The sequence below is a fragment of the Rhinolophus sinicus genome, linkage group LG10 (assembly GCF_036562045.2).
Source record: "Rhinolophus sinicus isolate RSC01 linkage group LG10, ASM3656204v1, whole genome shotgun sequence".
NCBI classification, from domain to species: Eukaryota; Metazoa; Chordata; class Mammalia; order Chiroptera; family Rhinolophidae; genus Rhinolophus; species Rhinolophus sinicus.
The window spans coordinates 71731318-71746319 of record NC_133759.1 but is presented as its reverse complement, the minus strand read 5'-3'; positions in this window follow the sequence as shown (position 1 = coordinate 71746319).

The window sequence follows — 15002 nt, the reverse complement described above, 5'->3', positions numbered from 1 at the left end:
GTCTCTCCCACCTTGCGATGAGACACAAATGTCTGCCCCATGCCTCTTCCTGGAGTAAGATGGGGATTTGGCTGCTGGAGAGGTCCCTTGGGGCATCAGTGGGACCAAGAGCATGGCACTGCCTGAGGAATGTACCAGGTGCTTTGGGAGGGTTTCCCTGAGGAGGTGGGGTCTTGCTGGCAGGCAGTTTGCTGTCATCAGGATGGGAAGGTTCCAGAGAAATCAGCACGTGCAGGCACAGAGACCAGAGCACGTTATGCTCAGGGCGTCTGCGGCCCCCAGCGTGCTGCAGGGGTGCGGGGGACGGGCAGCACAAGGAAGCTTAGAGTGACCACGAGGCTCTGTGAACGCCACACTGAGCGACCTGGACTTTATTCTCTGGGTGCAGGGTTTTCGAGCAGGGAGAGACATACAGTTAGGTCTGTGTTACAGAAAGATCCATGAGGGGAGGATCCAGGCGGACTGTGGGGGAGAGTCAGGGGAAGGGAGAGAGCCCAGGCCAAACGAGATGAAGCCAGAATGAGGCAGTGAAGGCCGGGGAAGGGGCAGGGTCTGCTGGGCCCCTGGGATGTGCAGCAGCCAGGGTCAGTGGCACACCCCTGGGCCTTCCTTCTCAGAGGATCTACTTCCCTACACACTTTCCCAAAAGGACAAATGGATCTACACAGCCGTTTGGCCATCTCAGCCCTCATGCCTTGAGAGCATTTTTTTAAAAAAACAAAAACAAAGGAAAAGCAACTTCCAGTTTTAGCTTCAACATGTAAAGGGTTTAGAAGTCATCATGCCCATCCTTAAAAGAAAAAAATCTCCAACTGAAAAGCAACCACTTTTCTTAGCCCCATCAGAGAACTGAGGTTGCAGCACAAACCACCAAATGTGGAGAGCCAGGCACACACGGCCACAGCAGGATAAGCTGGCCTGGAGCAGACACTGCTGCAGTCACGCTGGGAGGAATACGTGAGCGGTTATTGTGACAAATTGATGCTGCACTTACTTGCTGTACTATCGTACTCAAATCTCAACCTCCCTTCATTTTGGCCAGAGTTGTTGGAGAATCAAAAAAACACACTAAAAGGTAAGTAGGAAAAAAGAAGCAGAATGAAATCTAAATTTCTGTAGTTTAGTGTCTTAGTCCATTTAAGCTGTTATAACAAAAACACCATAAATTAGGTGCTTAACCAACAAATATTTATTTCTCACAGTTCTGGAGGTTGGAAAGTTCAAGATCAAGGTGCTGGCAGATTCTGTGTCTGGTGAGGGCCCACTTCCTGATTCATAGACAGCCTCTTCTGGCTATGTCCTCACATGACAAAAGGGAGCTTTCTGGAGCCCCTTTGAAAGGGCACTAATCCCATTCATGAGTGCCCCCCCTCGTGACCTAATCAATTCCCAAAGGCCCCACCTCCTAATACATCACCTAGGGGGTTTGGTCTCAACAGCGAATTTGCGGTGAACACAAACGTTCAGTCTATAGCATTTAGTTACTAGTACCAGTGTCAATTCCTTAGTTTTAACAAATGCACCATGGTTATGTAAGATGTTAACTATAGCGGAAGCTGGGCAAAGGCTATACAGGAACTTTCTGTAATATCTTTACAGTTTTCCTATAGCTCTCCAATATTCCCAAAGGTAATTGTTTTAAAGATACATGTGAGCAACATAGCAATTGCTCAGGAAATGATAGAATGTTGCCCTCCCCTTCAGGCTGACAGAGTTGAGAATTCCCTCTGCTACCACGTCTGTGTGAGCCGTGCCCCTCACCCCAAGTATGTTTTGGTTGTGGACTCCCAGGCTGTGCTATTGGACTAGCAGGAAGGATTGTTTTATTTAATGGAAAGGGTAACTGTTTTGTTAGTGCAGCACTGAGTGTTTCCTTCCCATAGGAAGGGAGGAAGATGATGTTGGTCCTTGATGACCATCCCCAGTGTCCCCTCCATCATAGAGGCCTCCCGTTCTCACTCACGCATGTATACATCACCTTGTTTTACTGCTCACACGTGCACGTGCACACATACACACACCCCCTTTCACTGCTCACACAGCTGTTACCATTAACTAAAATCTTATTTTCTCTCTTGTGCCCCACCCCACTAGAACATCACCCACCCTCCCGCCCGCCCTGAGCTCAGGGTCTGGTGTCGTGTTCACTGCTGTGTCCTCAGCGCCTAGCATGTGCCAACTGCCTCCTAGGCACCAGTTTTAACGGAACTGAACTGAAATTCCCAGGCCACCACCGCTACTGTTGCCCCGGCTTCCTCTGCCCTGAGGCTAATGTTTCGCATTCCTGTTGGGCCCTGAAGACCCGGCACCCCCACACCTGGACTCTGTCTTCTTTGTTCACTTGCAGTTCCCATCTTGTTTACCTGTCTGCCAGCCTTAATCCTGCTTCGTTTAAGCTCATTTGCACCAATTTCCTTTTTAAGAACAACCAACGCACCCCCTGAAGAGCGACACATGTTGTGGGCCCTTTGTCCCTTTTCCCAGTGAGCACAGAGCAGCATAGAGAAGGCGCTCTGCAGTTCCCTCCCCTTTGGGAACTCGCTGGTGCACAGCCCAGGTCACAGGCCCAACGTCAGGGATTTCCGGAAAGCCCTTCGCCAGGCCAGGAGGAAGCTGGAAGACTCAGAGGCTCGGTGGACATGAGGTCAGTGGCACACACTGTGAAAAGTCTGAATTCTAAGGGATGGGAAGTCCAAAGTGCTTTGGGGGCTGACCTGCCTCCTCAGGTGACTTTTCCTCCCTCACAGTTATGAGCTCAGACCCCCCCTATGTCCTCATCACAAGGACTTTCAACCTCAGACAGTCCTGGGGCCACAAGCCAGGAGTGGATCTGTTCTGCTCCCTGGAAATGGACGCGAGAAGGAGGTTCAGGAGCAGTGTCCTCACCCCAGGGAGTGTTCGTCTTGCCCTTGCAGCTGGCCACACAGGCCGTAAGGAGACGTGTGGCCCAACCAGCACTGCCCTTTCTGTGGACTGGCCTAGAATCCCAGCCCAGGATGGGAAAACACAGACTTCCTAACAGAGCGTCACACTCACCTCTCACTTCCTGCTGTGGCAGAAGACTCATTAACACATCATTAAATCATTTTGCTTTTTATAGGAATGAAGCCAAGGAAGGAAGTGGGGAAGGCAGAAAGCAAAGTGTCAGTGAGACTTATCCGGAAGAAGAGAAATCCCGGGGTTGGGTCAGCCAGGGTAGTGGAACTGGAACTTTGGTCTCAGCCAGATGAGGTACGAATCCTGCCTCCACCATTAGTCACTATGACCTCAGGCAAGTCACTACACCTCTCTGCGCTTCTGTTTCCACATCTCTAAAGTAGACATTTTAATACCTTGGTGGCTGCTGAGAATAAATGAGATAATGTACGGATCTGGGAGTGTATGGTATCTGACATGACGGATACCCACCAAATAGGAGCTTGAATTCCCACCACCAGTCTTCAATGAATGAGCTCATATTTACCTTCTTTCAGAGAGTCACATGACCTCATTATGTCAACCATTCTCACCTAAAAGTGCACTGGGGCTTGCTGAGGACTTAGAGGGCCTCCCAGAAAGATGCAGGCCATTTCCACAAGTACACATGAGGGACTGGCCTCAGACCTTGAGTTCACAGACATGAAACTAATTGCTATTAGCTAAATTGTGCTCCCTCTAATATTTTTAGTGGCCTAGATTAAAAAACAACAAACACAATCCACCTACGACAACAGAGAAAGAAATGCACATTTGCTGGGCCCTGAAGGCCCCCAGAGAACGGCACTATGTTCCAACACTTCGATGTTTCAGGATCTGGCTCCTCCTACTTAGTCCCTTTCTTTCAGCTGCTTTCTGCGGGCAAAGGAAAATTGATGACAAACTTTGAATGAAAGCAAAATATAATTTTAAATTAAATAATACATTAAGAAAATGAGCTATGTCTGAGGAGAACAAATTCAGTTATGACCTGGATTTTATGGGTTCACCAGCTAGTAGTTCTCAACCCTGGCCACCCGTTAGCATCACCCATGGAATATTAAAACTGATTGTGCCTGCTTTTCCCTCCAGAGGTTCTGAGTTGGTCCGGAATAATGTCTGGGCCCCTGGGATTTACAAGCTCCCAAGAAGTCCACTGGGCGGCCACGGTTGAGAACCCCAGTTCTAGCATATCCTTGGCCTTGTTTCTTTGGCCCAGGAACCAATTTACAAAGGACTGCAGTAGTTGGGATGGGGTGGGAGGGTGGGTGGATGAGTTTCCTCCTCTATGGAAACAGAGTGCATTTCAGAGGACATGTGGTTAGTCGAGTGTGTAAGGGCTGGTCTTTACCCAGGCCTGTGAGTGACCAAGTTCAGTTAAAGCTGGGAACGTCACGACTTCACACGTAAAAAACCTAAACAGCAAAGGCAAGACTGGTGGCAATTGTGGGGGGCCCTGCCATCACATAATAGCTTTTGTGCCCTGCTGTCCATCCAGAGGGTGTCCTGGAGAAAGAGCGTTTGGGGAGAAAGGGAACAGGTAGGAGGGTGCTGGGCGGCCTGCTCTGCTGGACTGCCTGCCACCCTGGATGTCAGCAAAGCTCCAGCCCTGGGCTCCCCTCACCCTTGGACACTTTAGGGTCCTTTTGTGGGGGTGGGGTTTCTCCCCTCCCTAGGTCTGCGTGTTCCATGGGAGTTGGCAGGGCAAGGGAGGGAGGGAAGGTTGGGTTGGACTTTGAGAGCCAAGCTGTCTGGCAGAGGTCATTAGGGTGTCGGTTTAAACCTTGGAATATCACTCGGCAGAGGTGAAGTTGGAAATCCAAGGAAGTCTTATTCTCTGGTGTCCCAGTATCTCTTTCAGAATCCACTATGACCAATGATGCTGATTGGTTAAAGAAACGAAGAAAATTTCAAGGCAGAAATCAGTGGATTGGACTAGAATAAAGATCTCACAAAAGTTCAGGAAATGATCAATGGTCAGATATGGTAAAAGGCACAAGGAGCTAAATAAAGATTTTGGTTGAAAGGGACCACAGAGACAGGCTGATTTGCTTTCAGTTACTCTTCTCTATAGTGACAAGAAGAAAAGTGGGCGGAAACAGCTGCCACTTACAGAAATCAAAGAAGGTAGATAGAAAGGCCTTCCCAAAAGACCTCTGGTAATCTCCCAACTGCGATGGTTTATCAGAGGCACTGCTTCCCTGGTGCTGAGCACGAGTGGGCAAGGGGCCAACTGACTGCTGGCAAACACAGAAACAGAGAGAACACATTTTGGCCCCGTGGCCAGGCTTATCTCTCAACTGTAATATTAAAAAAAGAGAGAGAGGAAAGAAATTTTCATCATAGTTTTTATTTCTTTTCTACTTCCTGTGGAAGTTTCTATTGAGGTTATCAACCATTCTGGGGGAAATGATTATGGACAGAATGATCACTACTACTGAAAGCTAATTCTTACTTTAAAAAAAAAGTGACAAAATGCTTCTATTGCTTAGAACATCTCAAATGTTCTGAACTAAATTCTTAACAGTTATGCCAGCATGCTCTCATAGAAATATCATATGAGCCACTTACGTAACTTTTAAAAATTTAGTAGCCACATCAATATATATATATACAGGCACAGTTGAAGTTCATTTTAATAATATATTTTACTTACCCCAATATATCCAAAATATAACATCTTAATATATAATCAATATAAACATTTCATTAATGCAATATTAGAAATAACGCACGCCCAGCACATGCACCACACTGTAATGTGTAACAAGACGCAATGTTAAGGTGAAATGTAGTCCTGCCAAGACAATAATGTCGTGCTTAACAGAAAGAAATATTTTCCACTGCTTCAGTTTTTAAATTAAAAAAGTCAGTCCTTCAGTCCCACGAGCCACATTCCAAGGCTCAGTGGCCACCCGCAGGTGGTGGCTGCCCTATGGGACAGTGCAGGTCTACACTAAGACCCGGACTCCATTGTCTTGTTCGTGGGCTTAGTATCATCGTCAGCAGCAGCATCACCAGGGCTTACCGAGCATGCGAGTGCCAGGCATTGTGCAAGGGTCCTTTGTGCAGGATGAAATTCTCTGGAATTAGACTCACTGGATTCATGCACTGGCCGTTCTATGTGCTGGCTGTGTAAGCCGGCACGAGCAGCCTCGATTTCCTCACCTGTGAGATGGGGACAGTAATGGCAGCTGCCCCGCAGGGTTCTTGTGAGGAAGATAGGCAGTGCTGGGCCTGGAGTAAGCTCCTGATAAGTGGTAAATGCTGGCAGCACTGACTCGTACCCTTGCTTGGGGGACCCACCCTCTCTCAAGGGTCTTACCTCTTCCAGGAAGTGTGTGTCCTGACGCACCAGAACAGCCCTACCTGTGACTTCTCAAATTCAGTGACCTGAGTGTAGGTTAGCACAGGGCACAAACCACAGTTGGACAGGTGGTTTGCATGTCCTTTTTCATCTGATCTCCTTTTTCATTCAGCTCCCATCTGATCTCAACCTTCCTGTTACAAAGTCACTAGCCTTGGGCTGAATCTCAGTGCCTAGCAGTGGCTAGGCATAAAACAAGTGTCTCCCTCAAATTTCAGTCCTATGAGACATTTTTTGGTTTTTTCATTTATTTATTTATTTATTTATTTATTTATTTATTTATTTATTTATTCATTCATTCATTCATTCATTCATTGGTTTCAGGTGTACCAAACAATGTAATAGTTAGACATTTATACACCTCACAAAGCGACAATCCCCCTCCCCCAATCTGCTACCCCTCTGCCATCGCGCACAGCCATTATGTCTCCACTGCTATGAGACATTATTAGAAAGGCGATGCTGTGGTATAGTAGAAAGGAAGTACGGTGGCCTGTGTCTGAATCCTGGACAGGCAGGTTACTTTGGATCTCTGAGCCTGTTTTCTCATCTGTGAATTGAGGCTAATAGCATGTACCTGGCAGTGTTGCTTTGAGGTTAAATGGGAGAGTGTATTTAAGAAAGCCTCTGACACACTGGGGGGCCCCCTGTTCAATAGTCAACAACCGTGGGTGAATCTATATAATTAGATATTTTATGTTGGGGTGCTTTTGAAGTCTCTAAGATGGCGACCTCATGTGCATAAAGGCCAGACCCTCCCATAATCTATAGCCTATTCACTTTGACCTTGATTCAAGGAACGTTTTTTATAAACTTTATGATTACCACAAGCTTCAGCTTGGTTAAAAACAGTGAGGAAGATGAAAACCTTCCTGCTGTGTTTTCTGTCAGATAACTATTTACCTGTGGTACACTGGAAAGAGAATAGGGTTTGAAGTCAGAAAGACCTGGGTTTCAATCTGCCTCACCCACTGACTAGTGTGTGACCTTGGGCAAGTTACTGAACCCCTCTGAGCCCGAGTTTCTCCTATCAAAAACTGGGCTAATATGCATCTGACAGAATTGTTACGAGGTTCACAGGAAATTGGAATACCTTATTTTGTTCCCTACAGATATTGTCAAGCTTGTCTTTTGTTCTTTTAGACATATTTGCTTTACAGTTTGTTTCTAGTAAACCCAATTCTAAACTCTTTGTTGGTTTGCTTTTGGGGGGGAGTCTGTTATTACTCTTCTCACGCATGGCTTTGATTTTTTTGTGTGTCTAATTATTTTTGGCTAGTGGAGGTTACTCTTAAAAATCACTTGTAGAAATAATTTGAAGCCTCGGGTGTGGTAAAGATTTTTCTTTGCTCATGGTGGGCACCTGAGGACACATGGTGGGCACTAATGCAGGACCACCTAGTTCAAGCACAAGGCTGGAAGATTCCCATCCCACCCAGGGAATGTGAGCCAGGTAGTAATTTCAGGAAGACTCACTTCTGGTTTACTTCTACCCTGAACCAGTTAGCCGTCTGGAGTCCCAGTTTTTATGGGGAGGGTCTTCTATTACACTCCCCACTTGGAGAGTGTTTTCTGGGATTTCATGTCTCTCCCCTTTGGCCCTTCAAGGTCATCAAAACTGAAGTCAAACTTTGAGAGACTTAGTCAATACCTTAGGGTACAGGTGGCTTTGGTGCTGGATTAACTCTGTTTCCATTGTCCTTCCATTTTAATCTGATTCTATCTAGTCAGCTCCTTACAGTTTTTTGTTTTTTAATTAAAGTTTATTGGGATGACAACTGTTAGTAAAGTTACATTGGTTTCAAGGTGTACAATTCTGTAACATATCTTCCACATATCACATTGTGTGGTCACCACCCAGAGTCAGTTCTCCTTCCATCACCATATGTTTAACCTCTTTTACCGTCATCTAACACCCCCTTTCCCCTTTGGTAACAACTAAACTATTGTCTGTGTCTATGAGTTTTTGTTTCTTCATTTGTTTGTCTTGTTCCTTTGTTGTTTTCAGTTTTATATACCACATATCAGTGAAATCATAGGGTTCTCGCCTTTTTCTGTCTGACTTATTTCGCTTAGCATTATAATTTCAAGATCCATCCATGTTGTCGCAAATGGCACTGTTTCATCTTTTCTTATAGCAGAATAGTATTCCATTGTGTATATGTACCACAACTTCTTTATCCAATCATCTATCAAAGGACACTTTGGTTGTTTCCATGTCTTGGCCACCACAAATAAAGCTGCAATGAACATCGGAGCACATATATCTTTATGGATAAATGTTTTCAGATTTTTCAGCAATCCAAGAGAGGGATTGCTGGGTCCTACGGTAATTCTATTTTTAATTTTTTTTTTTTAGGTTTTTGTTTTTTTTTAATTTATTTTTTAAATGTATTGGGGTGACAATTGTTAGTAAAATTACATAGATTTCAGGTGTACAATTCTGTATTACATCATCTATAAATCCCATTGTGTGTTCATCACCCAGAGTCAGTTCTCCTTCCATCACCATATATTTGATCCCCCTTACCCTCATCTCTCACCCCCCACCCCACTTACCCCTATTTTTAATTTTTTGAGGAACCTCCACACTGCCTCCCATAGTGGCTACTCCTTACAGTTTTCAAGAGGACATAACTAGCACTTTTAGTTGTTTTCAACTAAAATGCTTACTAGCAACTAAAGTGTTTATCTAAATGTTTATCAACTGATGTGCTTATCTGAATAGCTAGTTTGCCTTTCCTGAAAACTGACAGTTCCCCTTGCTCTCTGTGCTCCAGCCACAGTGACCTGTTTGTACTTGCCATGCTCCCTCCTGCCGCAGGGAGGCTGCACATGCCATTGCCTCAGACTGAAACCCACCCCCACCCCTTTCCCTACACAACTCCTCTTCAGATGCCACTTCAAGTGTCACTTCCTCAAGGAAGTTAATCCAGATCTCCTTAACCAGATCAAATTCCCACCCCACTCAATTGTACCTGAGAAACTGCTTTCTAACACTTGTCACTATTACAATTTTACAGCTGTTTGTGTGGTTATATATCTCCAGCCCCTGACTTTAAGCTTCAAGATAACAGAGCTTCTGTATTGGCTCACCACTGTATCCCCAGTGCCTGGCACAGAGTTGATGCTTAATAAATATTTATAAATATGCAAACCTCTTAAGATACCTCTACTTAAAATGGCAATTTACAATTTAAGGGAAAGGAGGACTAATTGTTTGGAAGGTTAATCTGCTCTAAACAGATGTCCTGCACAGTAAACTGATAGATCTATTTCCCAGAATCCCATGACCATAACTAGAGGAGAGAATAAAGTCAGAGACAATCACAGTGATTCCCTCCAAAGAGCTCAACCCAAGACTTGGATATACCGAAGGCAGAATTCAAGTCCAGGCTCTGGGCTCAGATTTTGGGTCTGTTTCCCACCCCAGAATATCTTCTAATTGTGGACTAGCAGCCAGGAGACCTGGGTTCTCGCCCTGGTTCTGCCACTACTTAGTTGTGTGACTTCAGACCAGTTACTTAACTTCTCTGGATCTCTCGTTCCTTGTCTGTAAAATGAGGAGGTTGAACTAGATTCATGTTGTAGTGTCTTATCTGCTCCTGTTGCTGCTTTTTCCTCTGGGGCAACAGTAGTTTTTCTGGCTCAGTTCCTCTTCCCTTCTGCCTTATGCCTGGGGTCCAAACTGACAATTACAATCATTTATCCATTTGAAAGATAATTGGAGACAGGAAACACTAGACTTAATGATCCCTATGATCTTTAACAACTATAAAGATACGAAATCTGGGGCTGGCCCGGTGGCTCAGGCGGTTAGAGCTCCATGCTCCTAACTCCGAAGACTCCCGGTTCGATTCCCACATGGGCCAATGGGCTCTCAACCACAAGGTTGCTGACTCCCCCAAGGGATGGGGGGCAGCGCCCCTGCAACTAGCATGGCAACTGGAGCTGAGCTGCGCCCTCCACAACTAAGATTGAAAGGACAACTTGACTTGGGGGGAAAAAATTAGCATTTAAAAAAAGAAAAGATACAAAATCTATCAGGTCCTTCATGACCTGGCCCGTTCTTTTTGATTGATTTCAGCTCAAAATATCACTTCCTCAGAGGCCTTCTCTGAACATCCTGTCTAAAGAATTGCTCCATTCCATTTACTCCATCAAGTCGTTTTATTCTCTTCACAACAACTACAACTTTCTGAAAATATCTTGGTGTTTTGTTTTTTTCTCTGCCTTCCTTCCCATCATAGTGTCAGCTGCATGAGAACAGGACTTTGTTTTGTTCATGATTCTATTCTAAGTGCCTAAAATAGTGGCTGGGACTAAGCATGAGCTCCATGAATGTTTGCTGAATTCATAGGGTAAAGTCTATGGTCATTCACTGGCTTCCCTTCCTCCCTCCTCACTGAGATAAAGTGTATTCCAGTGAAAATGTAATTAATATAAACCCAACGGGCCCTGTCTCCACTGGGCATGCTCACTCATTGTTCCCCTTGGAGCTACAGTGAAGGAAGATGTGGAACGCCCAAATATGAGAGGGAGTACCAGCTAGAGTGGCCTGGGGTCCCTAGACTCCGGGAAGCTGCTCCCTCAAGAAAGGAGAGCTTGGCATAGGGTGGAGGGAGCTCCCTTGTAGGGCTGGGAAGGTTGAGTTCATTTAAGAAATTCAGAGTTGTAGTGAATTTTCATGGGGCTGGCAGAGTGGAGGTGACCTCTTGCAGGAAGGGGCTGGCTACTAAATAGGTGTGGCCACCTGTGGACAGGTGGGAGGATCCCCTCACAGCGCGATGAACAAGGGGCAGGGCGCCGGATTCTCAAGAAAGAAGTGGAGACCAATGGCGGTGGGGACAGGGCTGGGGTGTCCCTGGTGAGGGCGGGAGGCTTCCCTCCCCATCATCCTCACACCCTACGGTCCTCAGGTGCGAACTGCCGCTCCACTCCTTCGGGTTCTTGGAAACTGGAGCCCCTCCGAGGCCCCGCCCTTCTTTAGCCAAGGCCCCGCCCCCTTCCCTTAACTGCGGTCTTCTCGCTCTTGCTTTCGCTCGCTCCCTCCATCCCTTTCTCTGTCGCTCTTGCTCTCTCCCTCCCTCCGCCCCGCCTGAGGGTGGGATCACGCACGCTCATAAAGAGCCTTTCCGACAGTCGGGCGGAACCTGGTGCCCAGGTGCCTGTGACCCTGAAGTTGGGGGACCAGGCAGGCCCTTCCCTGTCCTGTCGGGGGCCTGGGGCAGCGTCTGACCGGGGTTCTCTCCTCCTGAGATGAGTGCGGATGGTGTTTGGCCGCCGAAAGCGAGGAGGCAGCCGGGCAGCGCCACGGAGAGCAGCGTCACGCAGGGCAGCCCCCCAGGGGAGGCCTGGCTTGGCTGCGCCAGCTTCACCGAGGGGCCAGTCAGAGCCCCACCCCAGCCTGCCAGGTGAATTGGTTATTTGAGTGAGGAGGAAAAATAAGGTCCTTCTGCTTCTGAATAGGAAAGAATTTCCCAGAGTTAGTCTATATGCGCCGGGGTGTCACGGTTTGTTTCTTTTCTACCAGGTGTCTGGATCTTTCAGCCTCTTGAATGAGAGGGAAAGAGGCGGGAGTGTTTGCGAACTGCCCTTTCTCTTTGTCTTCAGAGCTGAGGGGATTTTCAGTCCTAGCTATGCTTCTGCTGTAGGAGAGTATCTTCCACGCTGTTGGCTGGATGGAGCACATTTAGACGTGGAACTGCTACAGGCTTCCTGTAATTTCTAAAAATAGCTTTGTTGAGATGTAATTCACAAACCATACAATTCAACCATTTAAAGGTTTTTAGTGTTGATGTAAGAAATGTCTAAACCTATAGAAACTTTTTATAAGATTTTATTTGAGCCAAATTGACATTATAGTGCCAGGTGAGTACTAGACTAATCAGGGGGATCACAGCATAAATTATAGAAATGTCTAATCACTATGCTGTACACCTGAAACTAATGTAAAATAATATTGAATGTCAACTGTAACTGAAAAAAATTAATAATTTTGTAAAAAGAAAGAAAATTAAAGATAAAGGCCAGTATCGAAAATAAGAAAAATAAGAAAGAAATAAAGGATTCATTGATCATACTTATAAACAGTTATAAAAAAACGTTCTTGGTGATTTGGGGAAAATGGTTCAGAGTCTCTCCCTGTCTCTCTTATCACCCAGTAAAACTGACTTTTGGGAGAGTACAGCTCAGTGCGTTTTAGCACATGTATAGTTTCATGGAACCAGCACCATTAACAGGACACAGAACAGTTTTATCACCCCCAAATCTCCCTTGTACTGCCCCTTCATAGTCACACCCTCTCCCCATCCCTGCCTCCTTGCAAGCACTGATCTAGTCCCCATCACTATAGCTTGTCTTTTCCAGAATGTTATATAGATGGAATCACACAGTTTGTAACCTTTTGATAATGGCTTTTTTCACTCAGCGTAATTCTCTTGAGATCCCTCCAAGTAGTTGTGTGAATCATAGTTTGTTCCTCTTCATTGCTGAGTAAAGTAGCCCGTGGTATATGATGTACCGTAGTTGCTTTATCTTCATTTTCTTTTTAACCCTGCTTGAAGTTATACACGATGCAACTCCTTCAGCTCCTTGTTATTATTATACCTAAGTTGTGATTCATCTTTAGCATATTACAGAGCTAGTCTAATCATAGTGGCAAGAACTAGGACTCAGAGCCACACAGCCTTCCTTCCTTCATCAAGAAGCAGTGTACTGGAACTGATAGAGACTGTGATGGTGGCCTGGAATGCCTGGAAAAAGTGGGGAGGTGGGCAGTGTGTGGTTCAAGTCTCAGGCTATTCTGTGAATGTTCCCACTGATTGAAGTGGTGATCAGAACACCCTTTTTAAAACTTAAATATCTATTTACAACACTTGCATGAATTCCCTTTGCAGTACTTAAAACTGGTTTCCTCCCTAATTTATGTGACGTTGCCATCAGTTGTTAGAACTGATAGGTACTGCTCCTGAGAACCTGGGTCCACATCTTGTAGTATATACGGTAGCTGTCAAAAAGGTCCATCTGTGTTTAACCTGTATGGTTAAGTGATAGCAGATAAGGCCAGTGGAAAGAAAAACACACTTGTGCCTTGAGATCTTTCCTCGAAAGCCTCAAGGTGAAATACTGATCTGTCCCATTGCCATTCCCTTCCCATCCAGAAGTCTTAACAAGGGTCTACTCTGTTCCTGACTGTACCTTTATTATCTTTCTTAACAATTATAGCTTTTAAATGGTATGGTATCTCCCTTTGATCAAATGTCTGAAAGGTCTGAAAGTTTAAATCCACAAAATAAGATAGGAGAAATTTTTTTTTTAACCATTTTTACCCAAGCTTGGAAAACACTTTGGGACTCTAAATTTAAGTTTTAAAAATCTAAAATTCTTTTATGTAATTCACTTTTTTCTACCACCCGAGTAATCTGTGTGTTGGTCTAAAAAGTAGGTTTTGCCATTGATTTAAAAAGGCCTTTGGAAGAGCAAGTCTGTTTTAAATACAGGGCTTGATCTGCTTCCCCCTTTTTTTTTTTTTTTGACACATTCCTCATGGCCTTTATATATATATAAATGGCTTTTATAATATAAATGAGAATGACACAGTTTATAGTAAAATTGGTAATAACATGTCATAAATTGAATAAAATCCTTGTCATGAAGCAGTTTTGTCTGTTTAATTGGACGGAGGTGTGTTGGATCTAACAGATTCACCGGTAAGTGTTGGCTTGGGGTTTCTCTATAGTTTTCTCAGATAAAGTTTTGAAAATGAACAAAAGATTTTTCTAAACCCCATAAACTTGGAATTTTAAAAATGCTTCTGAATAAGTCATGTGCTGAGTAAAAACATAATAATGGAAATTAGAAATAATTAAAAACTGAATTACAATGAAAATGCTAAATGTCAAAATATGTGGACACAGTTAAAACAACACTGAGGAAAGTACTAGAAAATACTGAGATCTGAAAACTAATAAGCTAAACATCCATCTTAAGAGATTGGAAAGAAAGCACACAAGTAGAAGGAAGGAAAAATAAAGAGAAGAGCAAGAAAATGAGAGAAGAAGCTGCAGAGGATCAAAAGAGCCAAAAGTTAGTTCTTTGTAAAGACTAATAAAATGGACACATTTTTTGGCAAGACTCATCAAAGGGGGGAAAAAGAGAAGGCCATGGAAAGCCGAGATTTAAAAGATCATAGTTTCTGGGGGCCGGCCCGGTGGCTCAGGCGGTTGGAGCTCCCTGCTCCTAACTCCGTAGGCTGCCAGTTCGCTTCCCACATGGGCCAGTGGGCTCTCAACCACAAGGTTACTGGTTCAACTCCTCGACTCCCGCAAGGGATGGTGGGCAGCGCCCCCTGCAACTAAGATTGAACACAGCACCTTGAGCTGAGCTGCCTCTGAGCTCCCGGATAGCTCAGTTGGTTGGAGCACATCCTCTCAACCACAAGGTTGCCGATTCAACTCCCACAAGGGATGGTGGGCTGTGCCCCCTGCAACTAGCAAGGGCAACTGGACCTGGAGCTAAGCTGCGCCCTCCACAACTAAGACTGAAAGGCCAACAACTTGACTTGGAAAAAAGTCCTGGAAGTACACACCAATAAAGTCCTGTTCCCCTTCCCCAATTAAAAAAACAAACAAACAAACAAAAACCACATGAGAAAATAAGAAAAAAAAAATTAACAAAG